Here is a 16,641-nt window from a genome sequence, read left to right as displayed (position 1 = left end):
CAATTAAACATTTAAAAAATCCCCTATACAGGGCTGCCTTCAGATGGCTTGGGGGTTGGACAACTCCATACCCTCCAACATTTATCCGATGAAAATGGGGGTGTCCTAAGGAAAAGCAGGGCATTCTAGGATCAAATCCTCTTCTGTAAATCAGGGGATGTCACTGGAAAATAGGGAGTCTTGGAGGGCCTGCAGTTCTCTCGGAAGACATGCCAGAACAGGCATAGGCAAACTCGGCCCTCCAGATGTTTTGGGACTACAACTCCCATCATCTCTAACCACTGGTCTTATTAGCTAGGGATAATGGGAGTTGTAGTCCCAAAACATCTGGAGGGCCGAGTTTGACTATGCCTGTGCCAGAACTTCAACTAATTGGGGAGGGGGGAGGAAAAGATAATTAATGTTTGGTCTTGAACTGCTCCAGCCTGGAAACTTAGGAGGCCTTCCTCAATGAGGGCTAGCATCTTGAATTTCTGCATGTGCATAATAACGCAAGACAAACTCCTCTGCTAATGGGGTGATTTGCACTGATTGGGCACAGTCAGGTTTTGAACAAGACCATCAACCGATGGAGCATATTAAATTGCTGGCCGCGGCTGCTCCTGGTTTGACATACACTGCATTTATCAAAACGGCAAAGGTCCCTCACGTGGATTTCTTTCCCCCCCTTAGCCCTCCTACTTTTAAATGTCAGGGATAAATTGTGTGGAAAATCCTTCAAACTAATGGCCTGCGAAATATTCGGCAAAAGCTATTTTCTACCCTCTGTTCTAATTGCATCTTAAACTTTAATAGCGCCAGCAACTGGAGAATCATGCACATGCTAATGTCACACTTCACTTGAAGCAATTTGTTTCATAAGATAATGAACTGTATCAGCATTAAGTCGGGAGGAAGAGGAGGAGATGGTGGCGATCGACGGGTTGCCTTGTAGCAGGAAGGAACTCAGTGGGTTTCCATGGTGGCGGTGCAGAGGCTAGGGGTTGTAACCAGTGGTACTCAGTGCACCGCCATTGAATGCACAGGCCGAAAAAACGTAGCAAAACGTCCTGGACTAGCCCTGTCTGATAGGGTGCCTCCAGTGGTCCCACATGGTGGCACTGTGGGTTAAACCACATAGCCTAGGGCTTGCCAATCAGAAGGTTGGCGGTTTGAATCCCCAAGACGGGGTGAGCTCCTGTTGCTTGGTCCCAGCTCCTGCCAACCTAGCAGTTTGAAGCACATCAAAGTGCAAGTAGATAAATAGGTACCGCTCCGGCGGGAAGGTAAACGGCGTTTCCGTGCACTGCTCTGGTTTGCCAGAAGCGGCTTAGTCATGCTGGCCACATGACCCGGAAGCTGTATGCCGGCTTCCTCGGCCAGTAAAGTGAGATGAGCGCCGCAACCCCTGAGTCGGTCACGACTGGACCTAATGGTCAGGGGTCCCTTTACCTTTAGTGGTCCCGCACAACCCTGAGTTTCAGCTGGCCCATACCAGCGGCCGAGCCCTGTAGTGCGGTAGGCCCTGTCCTGTGGAACTCCTTGCCAGTAGAGGTTCAACAGGAGTTGTCACTGCTGGTTTTCAGACATCTTCTAAAAAACATTATTCAGGTCGGCCCTTCAACCTTGAGATTCTTTGCTAACCAGCTTTTTTCCCACCCAAGTTACATAGGTCCACCTTTATTTTTGTTTATTTTTTGAAAACATCTTTATTTGATTTTACAAATATAACACTATAACATCCCAAATGCATATCCATATGTAGAGATTACTCTGAATCTTGAGACTTCCCCACCCCTACCCCGACCATGAGTCCTATTCCCAACATTTAGAACTGCATATTATTTCATAGTCTATATTTTTCATCACACCATATTGTCCATAGTGTTTGTTACCTTACAAGTGAGATTAAAACCCTGCTAATGTTTTCATCTGCTTGCAGTGGTCTCCTAAATAAATTATAATTTTTTCCCATTCTTTTTTGAAGTTTTTGTCCTCTTGGTTCCTGAGCTTTCCAGTCAGCTTTGCCATTTTGCCGTAATCCATCAACTTAGTTTGCTAACTTTGACTGACATTTTAAAATGGTTGTTAGTTGTTAGTTGGAGTTTTGTTTTTTAAAGTTTTCCTTTATGAAAGTGTGTTTTGTAAGTAGATAAAAGGCATTTCTCTCCTGCCATGGGGCTCCTGAGCAGTCGCCCATGTAGTCAAAACTGACCCGACTCAGAGCTTGTTAGCTTCAGCAAGAATTGCTGCATCAAATGCCCTCAAGGCCACGCTAAGAACTGTATTCATGGTTGCTTTCCACATATGCTACTGAAATGTAAAATTGTCCTTCCCTCTAGGGTTTGAAAAATGTGCACACCGGTGAAAATCTACTTCTGCACGCCAAGGGGATAATTAGAGGGAACTTTGATGGCTAGGGCCACCTTAAAAAGATACATTTTTCCTCACCTTAGCTGAGAGCCAGTAGTTAATCATTCAGAAATTTCATGGCTTGGCTAGTGTCTGGTTGACTAATAGCATGCTTTTGTAGATTGTGGAGGGCAGTCCTTGTGGGGGTGTTGAAAAAAAGAAGCTGTTGAGGGGGTTGTAAATTGCATATATTAACCGCCACGAATGTAGTGCATTTGCTCAGGGCAATGAGCACATAGGTGTACAAGGTGAGTAGCTGACATTTAATTGTGGAGAGAGTGTATTTCTCCCTCCTGGAATGCAGGGTCACCTAATGAAGGCAAAAAAGGATGGAGAGACAAACAGGCAAAAGTGTTCCGTTTCTGAAGCACCTGCCATTAAAACATCCCGAAACATACAGTAAAAAAAAGAAAAACATCAGCAACATGAACATTTCCTTACAAAAAAAAAACACAATTCCATATGCACGATCAATGAAATACAGTTCCATGAAATGGAAATGGTTTATTGAGTATTTACAGATAAATTGTAAACAGATAAGAACATTGGCAGGATTGTTGTAATAACCTGCAGTTTCAATAAGGGTATATATTTAAAGTAGATGAATAAATGAACAAATTAAGTTAAATTGGATATGCAGAAGATATTGAAAATAAATTTAAGGAACCGTAGAAAGAGGGGGAAGGAAGCCAAGTTTTGAAATGTTAAAATGACTGTAAAATTATTGAAATGCTATAATCTGAAAAACATAAATAAAAATTGGGAGAGGGGAATACAGTTCTGTGTGTGTGTGTGTGTGTGTGTGTGTGTGTGTGTGTGTGTGTATAAAATTAAAAACCATTTCCTATGTGAAAAAGCATTCCAGAGCCAACCAAAAACCACAGACTGGGGGGAAAAGATCTGCTTTTAAAGGAAGGTCTTCATTTGATGGCGAAAAGGCGAAAGAAATTGCAACTGTGCATTGGAAAGGTGTTCCAGAGAGAGCTTTGTTAATGGAGAAATCTGAGGGCTCCCTTGGACAAAAACAAGGACACCAGCTAGGAATACCATAGCAAAACAGCAGCCAGTAGGCTTGGTCTTTATAGAAGACTGCCGCGACAGGACTCCCACCTGCCACAAGGTGGAACAAGATGGAAGCCCTGAACAAAAGATTCCCCCAAACTTTTATTAGCTGTTAATCCCCATGTTACAAGCCCCCCAAACTACATCACTAATACATCACTAATACATCATGGTCTGGTGGCAGTAATCTGAGCATCCTGGACCCTGCCCTATGGTTCTCCTTGCCCTCCACCAAACACCCATCAAGTATAACAAAAGAGATATTTACATTTCCCTGTTTCCCAGCCAAGTTAATCACACCCTTTTTTCTTCATCTGGGTTTGTTATTTCTGGAATAGCTACCTGTCTGGCACTCAGGTATCAGGATGCCGGGAATTATCGCTCCAGCAGAGGGGCTGCTGAGTAGCTGAGCTCACATGTCTATATGAATTTCTGAAGTTTTCCCTGTGAGCCAGTACATAGATACATTTATCAGTGAATTGTTACGTTTGGTATCATGCAGAAAAGGCTCTTTGAATAGATAGGAAGAAACTGTGATGAAGTGTTTTGTGGAGACAAGTCACAAAAGTGATGGTCCTGATTTTGGTAGTGGGCTACATGTGCATGATATCTGCTGGAGGTGCAACCCCCCGCCAACCTATACATAAAATCCTGCTACAGCTCCCACCACTAACAGCCCAGTTCCTTTCTTGCATAAGGGGGGCCTCTTCCGGTTACATAGCTTGTTTATATTTTGTTCCATAAGAAACATAACAGTTACAGCAAAGAGCAATGATGTATACCTATCTTTGCACACGTTGCAAATTAGTGGCACAGCATCCACGGTGTATGATAACAATACTTTTCGTTGCATAATTAAATGGAATGGACCGCTTGGTGAAGTGCTATGGGGAAGTGGCTAGTCTCCTGCAAGGTGGCTTCAGAGAGCAACGCTGAGAGAACTGGCTGAAATATACTCTGAGTTGAGAGTGGATTTCATGCTCTTTATTCAGCTCATAGTGGTGAGGAGGAATGGAAGTTCCCCCAGAATGTCTGCTTTATATACATTATTTTCACAATGGGCCCCATGTGATTGGCTAATTCCGGGATTCACTTCCACCTGGAGCTGGATTGGGTGGCTCCTGTGGAGCAATCAGACTGCTGCATTCTGAATCCTATTGTTCTAGGACCAATCAGACTGCTGCATTTTGGATCCTATTCAACTCAGTACACAACAGTGGCTTTGAATGGAAACCACATCCCCCTCCTTGAGCACCCATCAGCTGGTGGGCAGGTGGGGACATGCCTTGCTCCAGCAAAGGGACCATTGGAGAACCACTTCTGGCTCCACGTTGTTCCTTTGAAGTGCCAACCTTACCCACTTCACACCTGATGTGTATTGTGTATGGCATGGGTAGGCAAACTAAGGCCTGGGGGCCAGATCCGGCCCAATCACCTTCTAAATCCGGCCCGCGGATGGTCCAGGAATTGGCGTTTTTTTACATGAGTAGAATGTGCCCATTTATTTATTTATAATAATAATAATAATAATAATAATAATAATAATAATTTGTTATTTATACTCCGCCCAACTGGCTGAGCTTCCCCAGCCACTCTGGGCGGCTTCCAACAAAATATTAAAATACAATAGTCTGTTAAACGTTAAAAGCTTCCCAAAACAGGGCTGCCTTCAGGTGTCTTCTAAAAGTATGGTAGTTGTTTTTCTCTTTGACATTTGGTGGGAGGGCATCTCTGGGTTATTTGTGGGGCCTGCCTGATGTTTTTACATGAGAAGAATGTTTGCTTTTATTTTAAATGCATCTTTAGGTTATTTGTGGGGCATAGGAATTTGTTAAACCCCCCCCAAAAAAATAGATAGATTAGATAGATAGATTAGATGATAGATAGATAGATGATAGATAGATAGATAGATAGATAGATAGATGATAGATAGATAGATAGATGATAGATAGATAGATAGATAGATGATAGATAGATAGATAGATAGATAGATAGATAGATAGATAGATAGATAGATAGATAGATAGATGATAGATAGATAGATACTGTAGATAGATAGATAGATAGATAGATAGATAGATGATAGATAGATAGATAGATAGATAGATGATAGATAGATAGATAGATGATAGATAGATAGATAGATAGATAGATAGATAGATAGATAGATAGATAGATAGATAGATAGATAGAGATAGATAGATGATAGATAGATAGATAGATAGATAGATAGATAGATAGATAGATAGATGATAGATAGATAGATAGATAGATAGATAGATAGATAGATAGATAGATAGATAGATAGATAGTCCGGCCTCCCACAAGGTCTGAGGGACAGTGAACTGGCCCCCTACTGAAACAGTTTGCTGATCCCTGGCATATGAGCATGACCATATGGCCTGGTAGTCCAAGTTTGGCCCATGAGGTTCCCCACCTTGATTTAAATGCAAGGCTGGTAGGCAGGCAGGCAGGGTGGGTGGGTGAGTGAGTCTAAGGTACCTTATACCCAGTCAGAGCACTGGTCCATCTTCCTCAGTGTTGTCTAAACAGACTGGCAGCACCTCTCAATAGTTTCAGGCACCCACCATCCCTACCTGGAGAAGCTGGGAGTTGAACCTGAGACCTTCTTCATTCCACTGAGCTATGGCCCTTCCAGCCTCTGCCCGCCTGGCTGCAGTCTCTCTTGTAGTTCTTTTCATTTCTGCAAACGGGGGAGGAAGAAAGGAGGCTTTAGAGAAAGGCATTTATTAGGCAGTCATCAGTAGCAGCTCAGGAACTCAGCCATGGCACAATAGCAGCTTGTTTGCCATCGGGGCATGTGGTTGGTCCAGGGAGGTCAGGGTGGCCTGCAGAGACCGCGGCAGTCTAGATTTTGAGATCTGGCAATCCAAACGTGGACCATTGGTCTGGAATTTCCTCCCACCCCGTGTTAAGGGATGCCCAGAGAACCTGGAGAAAATGTTCTACAGTAAGTGGAGAATTATAGTGCAAGAAGGAAGCTCTCTTCCTCCTTCCCCCCCAACTCCCCCTATTTTTATCGCGGTGAGGAATATTTTCCAGCCCTTTCCTTTGCTCGCATCCACAATGACTGTTATTCAGGGCTGGTGACCTTCACGTTGCCCTTGATGTTAAGAAATTACATTTAGCACGGAATCTATTTATTTCTGTCTCTCGGTCTTCTGCCCCCCAAGTAGCTGGCCTGAAGTGGGGAGAGTGATGGGGAGGGGGGCGCGCGCACACACACACACACACCAAACCACCTCCCTGTATGTTTGCCAGTTGACTTTGTTTGCTGTGAATGCAAGCAGAGATCTTGCTGTTCCAACTGCTATATCTTGTTTTATAAACAGCAGCCAAGCAGCGTGTTAAGCTGTTGGTATCTGAAGAGGACTTGCCTTATAATTTATTTGGGGTGCATTAATAAAGGGGACGGCGAGGCAGGATATTGCAGGATATTTGTCTGCTTAAAGCATAGATTCCTGGACTCTCTTCCTGCAATTAGGGCTTATTTATTAATTTTGCTAATTAAGGACGCCCACAAAGCATTGGCCAGAGCATATTGCTGAGCCCTGAAGTAGATGAAACATCAAAGTATAGCAATCAAGAAGTCAAACCGGTTCCAGTTCAAGCTTCCAAAGGAGGAAGAAAAATTGAGCTTGTTCCATTTTCAAGCTCAGCCTCCGTTTGACTCCCATGTCGAACCAAACGTGGAGGGAAACCCAGAAAAACCTGAACTGTTCTTTGAATTCTCTCTCTCTCTTTTTTTTTTAATCTCCAAAGCAGCTTACCGTGAAAGCTACCCAAATAAAGCAATAGAAAGTGAAAAGAAATAGAACAAGCATAAAACTGCAGAAGGAGCAGTTTACGGTCAATAAGTGGATCTTCCCCAATCTGGTGACTGCCAGGTGTTGTTGAACTACATTTCCCATCAGCCCCAGCCAACATGCCTTAATGGATGAGAGCTGGGAGCCCAGCAACTTCCAAGGGGGCACCATATTGGAGTGGGACTCTAAATAATTTCGAAGGACAAATTAAGAGAGCAGATGCACCTTTTGAGCAATTTAAAAGTCTTGGTGAGGAAAAGTTACCATCCACTTTACCTGGATTAGTCCCTGGGAAAGGAACCTTGGAGGTGGATCTTAAATATATTACATGGTGATCTTTCTCTTTTAATGTTTGTACAGGCAGGGAAGGAGGGAAATCCTTTTATTTAGACCTGATGGTTGGCATCCCATCTGTCCCAGGAGGCAAAGGAGAGCAAAATGGAGAGCAAAATGCTGGTTTGCCAGTTTCGTGCTCTTGTTGAAAAATGGCCTGTGTCCTGGGGAGACTAATATTCTCCTCCTGTTTGTTTCCGGAGGCTAGGTAAAAGGTAAAGGGACCCCTGGCCAATAGGTTCAGTCGTGGCCGACTCTGGGGTTGCGACGCTCATCTCGCTTTACTGGCTGAGGGAGCCGGCATACAGCTTCCAGGTCATGTGGCCAGCAGGACTAAGCCGCTTCTGGCAAACCAGAGCAGCGCACGGAAATGCCATTTACCTTCCCGCCAGAGCAGTACCTATTTATCTACTTGCACTTTGACGTGCTTTCGAAATGCTAGGTTGGCAGGAGCAGGGACCGAGCAACGGGAGCTCACCCCGTCGCAGGGATTCGAACCGCCGACCTTCTGCTCGGCAAGTCCTAGGCTCTGTGGTTTAACCCACAGCACCACCCGCGTGTTTGTCTATTTTTCGTACCAGGCTCACACCTGTCTCCTGTGCCAGAATTCTATGGTTCTGCTTTCCCTGTTCTCCCTGACAATTAGCTCTGTGTTACTAGCAAGCTTGCTCGCCCTTTTCTCTGTGGTCACTGGCCTGCTGGACGCATCTATCTCAACAGGGCACAAAGCTGCAGACAGGGTAGGGCAGGATTGTACATGTAAAAGGAAGTCTGCCTATTTTATTTTTTTTGCTCCCTGACAAAGGGAGGGAAAGTCTGCTGCTTCTCATATGATACTTCGCCCTCCCCCCTTCCCTAGCGCCTCTGCCACTGCCTTTTTTCTGCCTCCCCCCGCCCTGCCATAGAACTAGCACCTATGTCGGAAATAGAACTGACCCTCTTGTTAAGAAGAGTTATAAAAGTCATGCTTAGTCACAGTGCTGTACTTGAGCTGTGAAGCCAGTGTAGCCAAACCGTTATCAACAGCAGCCACCGTGGTGTCATCTCATCAGTGCAGTAATAAAGTTTTGGGTATATATATATATATATCTCCAAGGCTACATTGGCAGTGATGTTCCAGTTTGAGGAAGGGACCCAGTGGAAAAGGTTCTGGGTTCCGTTCCCAGCGCTTCCGGGTCGGATAGGGGGAAACTCCCAGACAGCAGCTGCCAGTCAGTGCAAACAATAGGCTGGATAAACCAGTGATCTCACCCAGTCGAAGATAACTTCCTGTGATCCTCTTTAAATTAGCCCCTTATTCAAAACCATGAGGACTAGAGTCCTTATTTGTAGCAAAGGGACTGTCATGAGTTTTACTCGTCAGTGGTTCTTTAGATACCCTGCATTTTACCTGCAAACTACTCTGTGTTCTTGAATGAAAAGGAACATAAAATATATAAAATATTAAGACCTCCAAGAAGGGAGCTGGGGTGGCAGAGCTTCAAAACCCCCATCCCATCTTACTGTGATTACAGTGGTACCTCGGGTTACAAATGCTTCAGGTTACAGACTCCGCTAACCCAGAAATAGTGCTTCAGGTTAAGAACTTTGCTTCAGGATGAGAACAGAAATCGTGCTAAGGCGCAGCAGCAGCAGGAGGCCCCATTAGCTAAAGTGGTACTTCAGGTTAAGAACAGTTTCAGGTTAAGTACGGACCTCCAGAACGAATTAAGTACTTAACCTGAGGTACCACTGTACAACCTTGGATAAAGAGCAAGGAACTCTGGCACAGCTAGATGCCTTGAGCCCCTGGCCAGCTGCTTCGCCAGTGATGGCAAACAGCAATTTTAATTTCCCACAATGCCCTGGGTCACACTTATACACCTGACACTCTGGTGCAAGGAGGGGATTACGTTCTTGATGCAGCAGCTAGAGAAGTCTGTGGATGTGGCTCCACCAAAATATGAGGGACACACACGCACACACACACACGGCTTGTTGCCAAGACCCCCACCCTGCCAATCCTGGAGCTATCCCAGAACAATCTGTTCTTATTTTGTTGCACTCCTGAATTTGCAGTATGGTGTGGTGGGCAGAGAAGAGAGGGTTTAAATGATACCCCTTCCCCTTTGTGTGTTCTTTTGCTGAGTGTCTGAACTCCCCTGATGTCAGCCCTTGACTGGAAGAGCCAGCAGGTCCCCCGTTCAGCTGCTTGTAAGCCATTCGCTGCCTCCGCTGAAGCCTACCTCACAGGGCTGCTGTAAGGATGAAATGTTGCACTATAGGAGCTCCCTCTTCTAGCTCGGCGCTAGATCCACCACACTGTGCAGAACCAGACAGAGGGCCTTCTCGGTAGTGGCGCCCGCCCTGTGGAACACTCTCCCTTCAGATGTGAAGGAAATAAGCAGCTATCTTCTTTTTAAAAGACATCTGAAGGCAGCCCTGTTTAGGGAAGTTTTTAATATTTAATGCTGTATTGTTTTTAACACTTGATTGGAAGCTGCCCAGAGTGGCTGGGGAAACTCAGCCAGATGGGCGGGGTATAAACAATTATTATTATTATTATTATTATTATTATTATTATTATTATTATTATTATCATCATCATCATCATCATCATCATCACCACAGATTCGGCCCTGGCATCTCTAGTGAAGCCAGCTTGCTCAACAAAGTCTTGCCCCAGACTCTAGGGAATGGCTGCCAGTCAGAGCCTGGGAGCCCTGGGTTAGATCAGCCCAACAGTCTGGCTAAATATCAAGCCACTTCATGTGCTCATGTGAGAGATAACTTGTTTTGTAGAAGATATGCAACAACAACAGCACCATCACCCCAGAAAAATGAGAATGATCTCATCCCGTCCTTCAAAAAAATAAAAATAAAGCCTTGCCAGGATTTCAATGTATGGCCCATTTAATTTATTTTTCTTGGCTAAAGCAAAGGAAAGCAGTTTGGACATAACGTTGCTATGCTTTAAGCGAGCCAAACAGAATGCCCATAACTAGAGTTTGTTATATAATGGAGCTTACATAATCAAGTGGCAACTAAAAATATACTCCGGTTTAACTTCTAATGCAGTGAAGCATGAATAGATGATTCCACTTCTAGGAGGAAATGAATCTCTCTCTTTGTGTCTGTTTATGTCTTGCAGAGGGCCAATATATTATATATCAATTTTGTGCAGCCCAGATCTTTTGGTCTAAAAATTCCTGTCATCTTCAGCCTGATGGAACCTGTTTTTTGAAACACCTGGAGGGCAACAGATTGAAGAAGACAAATATACAGTGGTATCTCAGGTTACGAACTTAATTCGTTCCGGAGGTCCGTTCTTAACCCGAAACCGTTCTTAACCTGAGGCGCGCTTTCGCTAATGGGGCCTCCCGCTGCCGCCAGTGCACAATTTCTGTTCTCATCCTGGGGCAAAGTTCTCAACCCAAGGTACTACTTCCGGGTTAGTGGAGTTTATAACCCGAAGTGTTTGTAACCCAAAGCGTTTGTAACCCAAGGTATCACTGTATATACCATCAGCTGCTATGGGTAGATTTGTATGTTACGATTCCCCCCTGTTGGAATTCTGATGCGCCATTTCAAAGTTTTTTATTCCTTCCTCACAGTTTCTGGGGCTGAGGAGCTGCAATGCCTTTCGGAGATGTGAGCAATGCTTAACAAGCTGGATCAGGCCAGTGGCCAACGGAGTCCAGTATCCTATTATCACAGTAGGCAACCAAATGTCTGTGGGAAACGCAGAAAGAGTGAAGCTCAAGAGTCTTCTCCCTTCCCCCAGTTTCCAGCAGCTGGAAGGGCAAGTAGCAGTAGTGACAGTGACCTGTTAATTTTGATAGGTCTACTTCGAATGGGATTTTTAGCTGGAGGCAACTCTTGGTTCTGATCCGGCTCTGGCCCCCATCCTTGCGCCTCTCTCTACTGCTGCTTGTCCCTCAGTTTTGACATTTCCTCATGTGCCAATGTGGCTGCGACGCAATAGCAGTGGCAGACCTTGGGACCTTGGATTTCAGTGGCACTCTGTGCGACGCCAAAATCCAGCCTACTCTTCCTCCTGCGCTCCATCCTAAATCATAGCTGTGGTGCCCTCAGGGCTCTACACCCAGGGTGACCGAACAGGTTGTGTTCCCCCAAATCCACCTCTGCCCACGGCGGTCTATAGCCAATTTCCAGCGGCTCTGGTTGAAAGTACAGTGGTACCTTGGGGTACATATGCTTCAGGTTACATACGCTTCAGGTTACAGGCTCTGCTAACCCAGAAATAGTGCTTCAGATTAAGAACTTTGCTTCAGGATGAGAACAGAAATCGTGCTCTGGCGGCGCGGCAGCAGCAGGAGACCACATTAGCTAAAGTGGTGCTTCAGATTAAGAACAGTTTCAGGTTAAGTACAGACCTCCGGAACGAATTAAGTTCTTAACCCGAGGTACCACTGTATGTGGGACGCGGGTGGCGCTGTGGGTTAAACCACAGAGCCTAGGAGTTGCTGATCAGAAGGTCGGCGGTTTGAATCCCTGCAACGGGGTGAGCTCCCGTTGTTCGGTCCCTGCTCCTGCCAACCTAGCAGTTCAAAAGCACATCAAAGTGCAAGTAGATAAATAGGTACCGCTCTGGTGGGAAGGTAAACGGCATTTCCGTGCGCTGCTCTGGTTCGCCAGAAGCGGCTTAGTCATGCTGGCCACATGACCCAGAAGCTGTACCCCGGCTCCCTCGGCCAAGAAAGTGAGATGAGCGCCGCAACCCCAGAGTCTGTCACGACTGGACCTAATGGTCAGGGGTCCCTTTACCTTTACCACTGTATGTATCTGGCACAAGGGAACAGCGTACACCCTGATAGTTTTCTCCCTCCCTAGGAGCCAGCTGTGTTCCACCTTTTCTTGCTCTCTCCCTACCAGCCCATTTTGGCATTGTTTACCCACATAATTCCCCGGGCACCTTATCAGATTAGCAGGACTTCAAAATGCGGAGCGGCATCTGTGCTTGGAAAGAATGCTTGCATTTGGCTGGCATCCAGCTGCCCTGTTGGCTTCTGCGGGCTCAGATTTTGATGTAAACACATTCTTGATACGAGGAAGCCAAACGTGAGACCTGCCTCATGGCCTAATCATAGAGACACGAAGACCTGTTTGGCGGGTTTTGTGGCTACTTTGGCAAATCTTAGTGCATCCTGTCCCCGGGCCAGGCATTCAGGAGGGCTGGGGAGGGGGAGGCAAGGAGTTGTTCACACCCAGGATCTGGACCTCCTGTGACCTCGAGGATGCCAAGAGTTGGAAGTGCCACAGCAGAGATCATCCTGTGTGTACCTTAAGGGTTAATTCTCTAGCCAAGGGGAGGATGGCTGGAGGCAGGCCTGTGCGGAAGAGGAGCCTGCAATGGAAAACAGATTAGTCTAAATAAAAATGAAAAGGGGAAATAACAAAAATTAGGAGGAAAGAAAAAGAAAAGGAATTACTATAAACTCATGGAAAGTTAATTTTGTATCTTTGACCTTACTTCCATGGAAGGAGGAAGAGAGGGGAAAACTGATGCTGTTTATTTACACCCAGTTTTTTGCAAACCCCATTTTCCAAGGAAAGGTGCTGTCAGAAACTTGTGTTTGTTCCAGCTATGCAGGTGTAACTGTTTCTGAGGGGAACACATGTGTTTATGCATGTAAATGTATATTGTTTTGTGTTTCTCTGAAGAGAATCATGGTAGTTTTCTCCTTCCCAGTTCATTTGTACAACAGCCCTGCCAGGTCGGCTGAGATGATAGATAGATAGGTGATAGATAGATAGATAGATAGATAGATAGATAGATAGATAGATAGATAGATAGATGATAGATAGGTGAGGCATGTGTACAGAATGCCGTTTTTCCATGTCTGAGTTACCACATACTTATTTTACAAACCACTGCCATCAGCCACATTCTCATGTGGCTGTTTGTGAAACCAGAGCTGCTGGAACTATTGCAGAAATGTGTTATTAAAGGTGTTTCTATTGCAGTGTTTCGGGAAGGGTGGCCACTGGTGTCAACCTTCACAGTATCAGGTGTGATCTCTCTTTCCAACGCACCACCTCTCTCCCAACCACTTAGGGAGAAGAAGCGAGAGTTGACAGGGCGAGCCAAGCAGCCCAAAATAATTGGAGACTGTTTCTCTCTCTTTTCCTTTCTGTTCTGGCATCTTGCTTAGATTGTAAGTGTCAGGATTCTGGGACAGAACAGCAGGAGCCACCGGCAAACTGCAAAATCAGACGACAATTCCGTCTCTCTTGTGGGAGGCCACCACTCAGTTGTTCATTGCAGAATGTAGGAAGTCCAGCAAATGACCAAGCCTGTGTTGTCAATACATGGGTTGCTTTGATAGGTTAGCATCTTTACCACCAGCCAGACCCTCCATTCACCTACATATTTTTTTAGCCTCTCCCTCTGGTGAGGAGAGCATGAACCCCAACCCCTAAGGTCCAGTTTACACCTGGACTATCCTCACTCCCTGCCCTGGGGGGGGGTGGTAATATTTAATTCACTGCATCTTTTCTCATCCCCACCCCTACGATAACAGCATCCAATTGTGCTCCAGGGCAAGAAATATCAGTCATAAGTCGTTATAATAATAATAATTTATTATATATACCCCACCCATCTGGCTGGGCCTCCCCAGCCACTCTGGGCGGCTTCCAACAAAGGATTAAAAATACATTAAAACATCAGTAATAAAAAAACTTCCCTAAACAGGGCTGCCTTCAGATGTCTTCTAAACATCAGATAGTTGTTTATTTCCTTGACATCTGATGGGAGGGTCGTTCCACAGGGCTGGCGCCACTACCGAGAAGGCCCTCTGCCTGGTTTCTTGCAACCTCACTTCTCGCAGTGAGGGAACCACCAGAAGGCCCTCGGCACGGGATCTCAGTGTCCAAGCTGAAAGCTGGAGATAGAAACTCTCCTTCAGGTATACAGTGGTACCTCGGGTTAAGTACTTAATCCGTTCTGGAGGTCCATTCTTAACCTGAAACTGTTCTTAACCTGAAGCACCAATTTAGCTGATGAGGCCTCCTGCTGCTGCCGCGACACCGGAGCATGATTTCTGTTCTCATCCTGAAGCAAAGTTCTTAACCTGAGGTACTATTTCTGGGTTGGCAGAGTCTGTAACCTGAAGAGTATGTAACCTGAAGCGTATGTAACCTGAGGTACCACTGTACTGGGCCAAGGCCGTTTTGGGGTTTAAAGGTCAGCACCAACACTTTGAATTGTGCTCGGAAACATACCTGTCATTTTGAGTACTCTGGGCAGATCATTGGGACTGTGGGGTGGAAGGCAGTGGGGATCAAGTGTAAGTGGAACCAGAGAGAGAGAGAGAGAGAGAGAGAGAGAGATGCATTTTGCAATTGCATGCATGCAATTTTGAGGGTGCAATTGCATTTTGAGGTTTAAGGCTGTAAGGTGAGGTTGACATTATTTGCATTCTTCTGGGTTTTGTTTGGCCTTTTGTATGCTCAGGACAGATGAAGCGTACAGGAGAGTTTGGAATTTGTTTTGGCATTTTACAAACTTGGGGGGGGGAGTATCATGGGGGCAAAGAAAGCATCTCATGTGCCTCTGTCTGTTTCACTATCTATCCTTGAGTGCTGCAGCTCAAAACCATTTTGTTTGCCTGAGAAAAGGAGCTTTAAGTCCTCGCAGTCTTTGGCTGAAAGCAAAAATGCTACTCAGAAATCCGTATGTGTTTTCCACCAGTGGTTGGCAGAAGGTAGACTGGGGTATTTATTGGATAAATTCTGAGAAACAAGCTTCGCTGTGTTGGCTTCGGCATCAATTAGCAGGAACGTGAAAGCAAATATTTTTGGCGCTGCAATTGTTTCAGCTAAAAAATGTGCAAGTGAGAATATTGGGAGTGGAGGCGAAAGTATTTGAATTTCCAAAAAGGTCAGGATTCTTTCTTTAAACTATGTAAGGACTCTACCACTATGCAAAAGCACATAACCTGTTTCCTTGGAGTAACAAAGAAACGCAGGGGCATCCCACAGTGCCTTGTTGAACCCCTCGAGTCAGCCCTCTGTGGGGTCTTCTGCATCGAGGCAGGAGCAAAAAAATCAGATCATTCTCATTCACAGGCGATAGTTGGGTGGGGGCATGTGAGGAAGAATGAGCTGAAGAAAGCATGCTGGTTGGTTTTTTTATTTATTTAATAGGCTTAGAGTCGCAAAATGTTTAGGGGTATGTGTACCCCTGCGTACCACCTCCTTCCCTCCCCGGAAAAAGCACTCTGCACATGGGTATGTATGTTGTTATTGCTGTAAGAAAAACAAATGGACCGACCTGCATCATCTGAGGCCCTTCTTCGCATGCCTCCTCCACAAGAGATCTGGAGGGAGCAACATAAGGATGGGCCTTTTCGCTGGTGGCTCCCAATTTGTGGAATGGTCTCCCCGGGAAGACTTGCCTGGAGCCTTTGTTAGGTTGGCACCCTGGGGAGGTTGTGGGCTCTCTTTCCTGGGAGGTCTTTAAGCAGAGGTTGGGTGGCCATCTGTCATGGATGCTTTAGCCGAGATTCCTGCATTGCCGCGGGGTCAGACTAGATGACCCTTGGGTCCCTAGCGACTCTACGATTCTATATCTTTAGGCACCAGGCAAAAGCATCCCTCTTCTCCCCAGCTATTGGCTAACTAAACAACCTATGGCTTTTTAAACTGTGGGTGTTGTTTCGTTTCTTATTGTTGTTATAGTAATTCTAAGGTCTTATATTTATAAAATAAATGTTCAGAAATGTACAAGGTCAACACATACATAAGTATATAAACCACATGTCTGAAATAGTACAGGAGAACAACCCTGAAGCCATTTTGACTCTCCTGTGGGAAAGGGAGCAGTATTTTTCTTATAACACTGTGTTTTTGTGTTTTTATATTGTAAACCACCCTGAGATCCTCAGATGATGGACAGTATAGAAGTATAATGTATATAATAAAATAAATAAATGCCAGAGGAACACAGCTACTGCCCTCAAAATAGTTTCACAGTAAACTGCTTTCATGTCATTCATATTTGTCCGAATTTGCCAGAATAAAC

General features: G+C 45.2%; 1 protein-coding gene across 1 annotated transcript in view; it reads left to right on the top strand.

The window, feature by feature from the left end:
* The window catches only part of CASTOR2 (cytosolic arginine sensor for mTORC1 subunit 2), a 46,781-nt gene that overhangs the window by 19,886 nt on the left and 10,254 nt on the right, over positions 1-16,641 (top strand). The window lies entirely within an intron of this gene.

Source organism: Podarcis melisellensis (assembly GCF_964234715.1).
Source record: "Podarcis melisellensis genome assembly, chromosome: 15".
Classification (NCBI taxonomy): domain Eukaryota; kingdom Metazoa; phylum Chordata; class Lepidosauria; order Squamata; family Lacertidae; genus Podarcis; species Podarcis melisellensis.
This window is presented reverse-complemented; position numbering and strand designations above follow the sequence as displayed.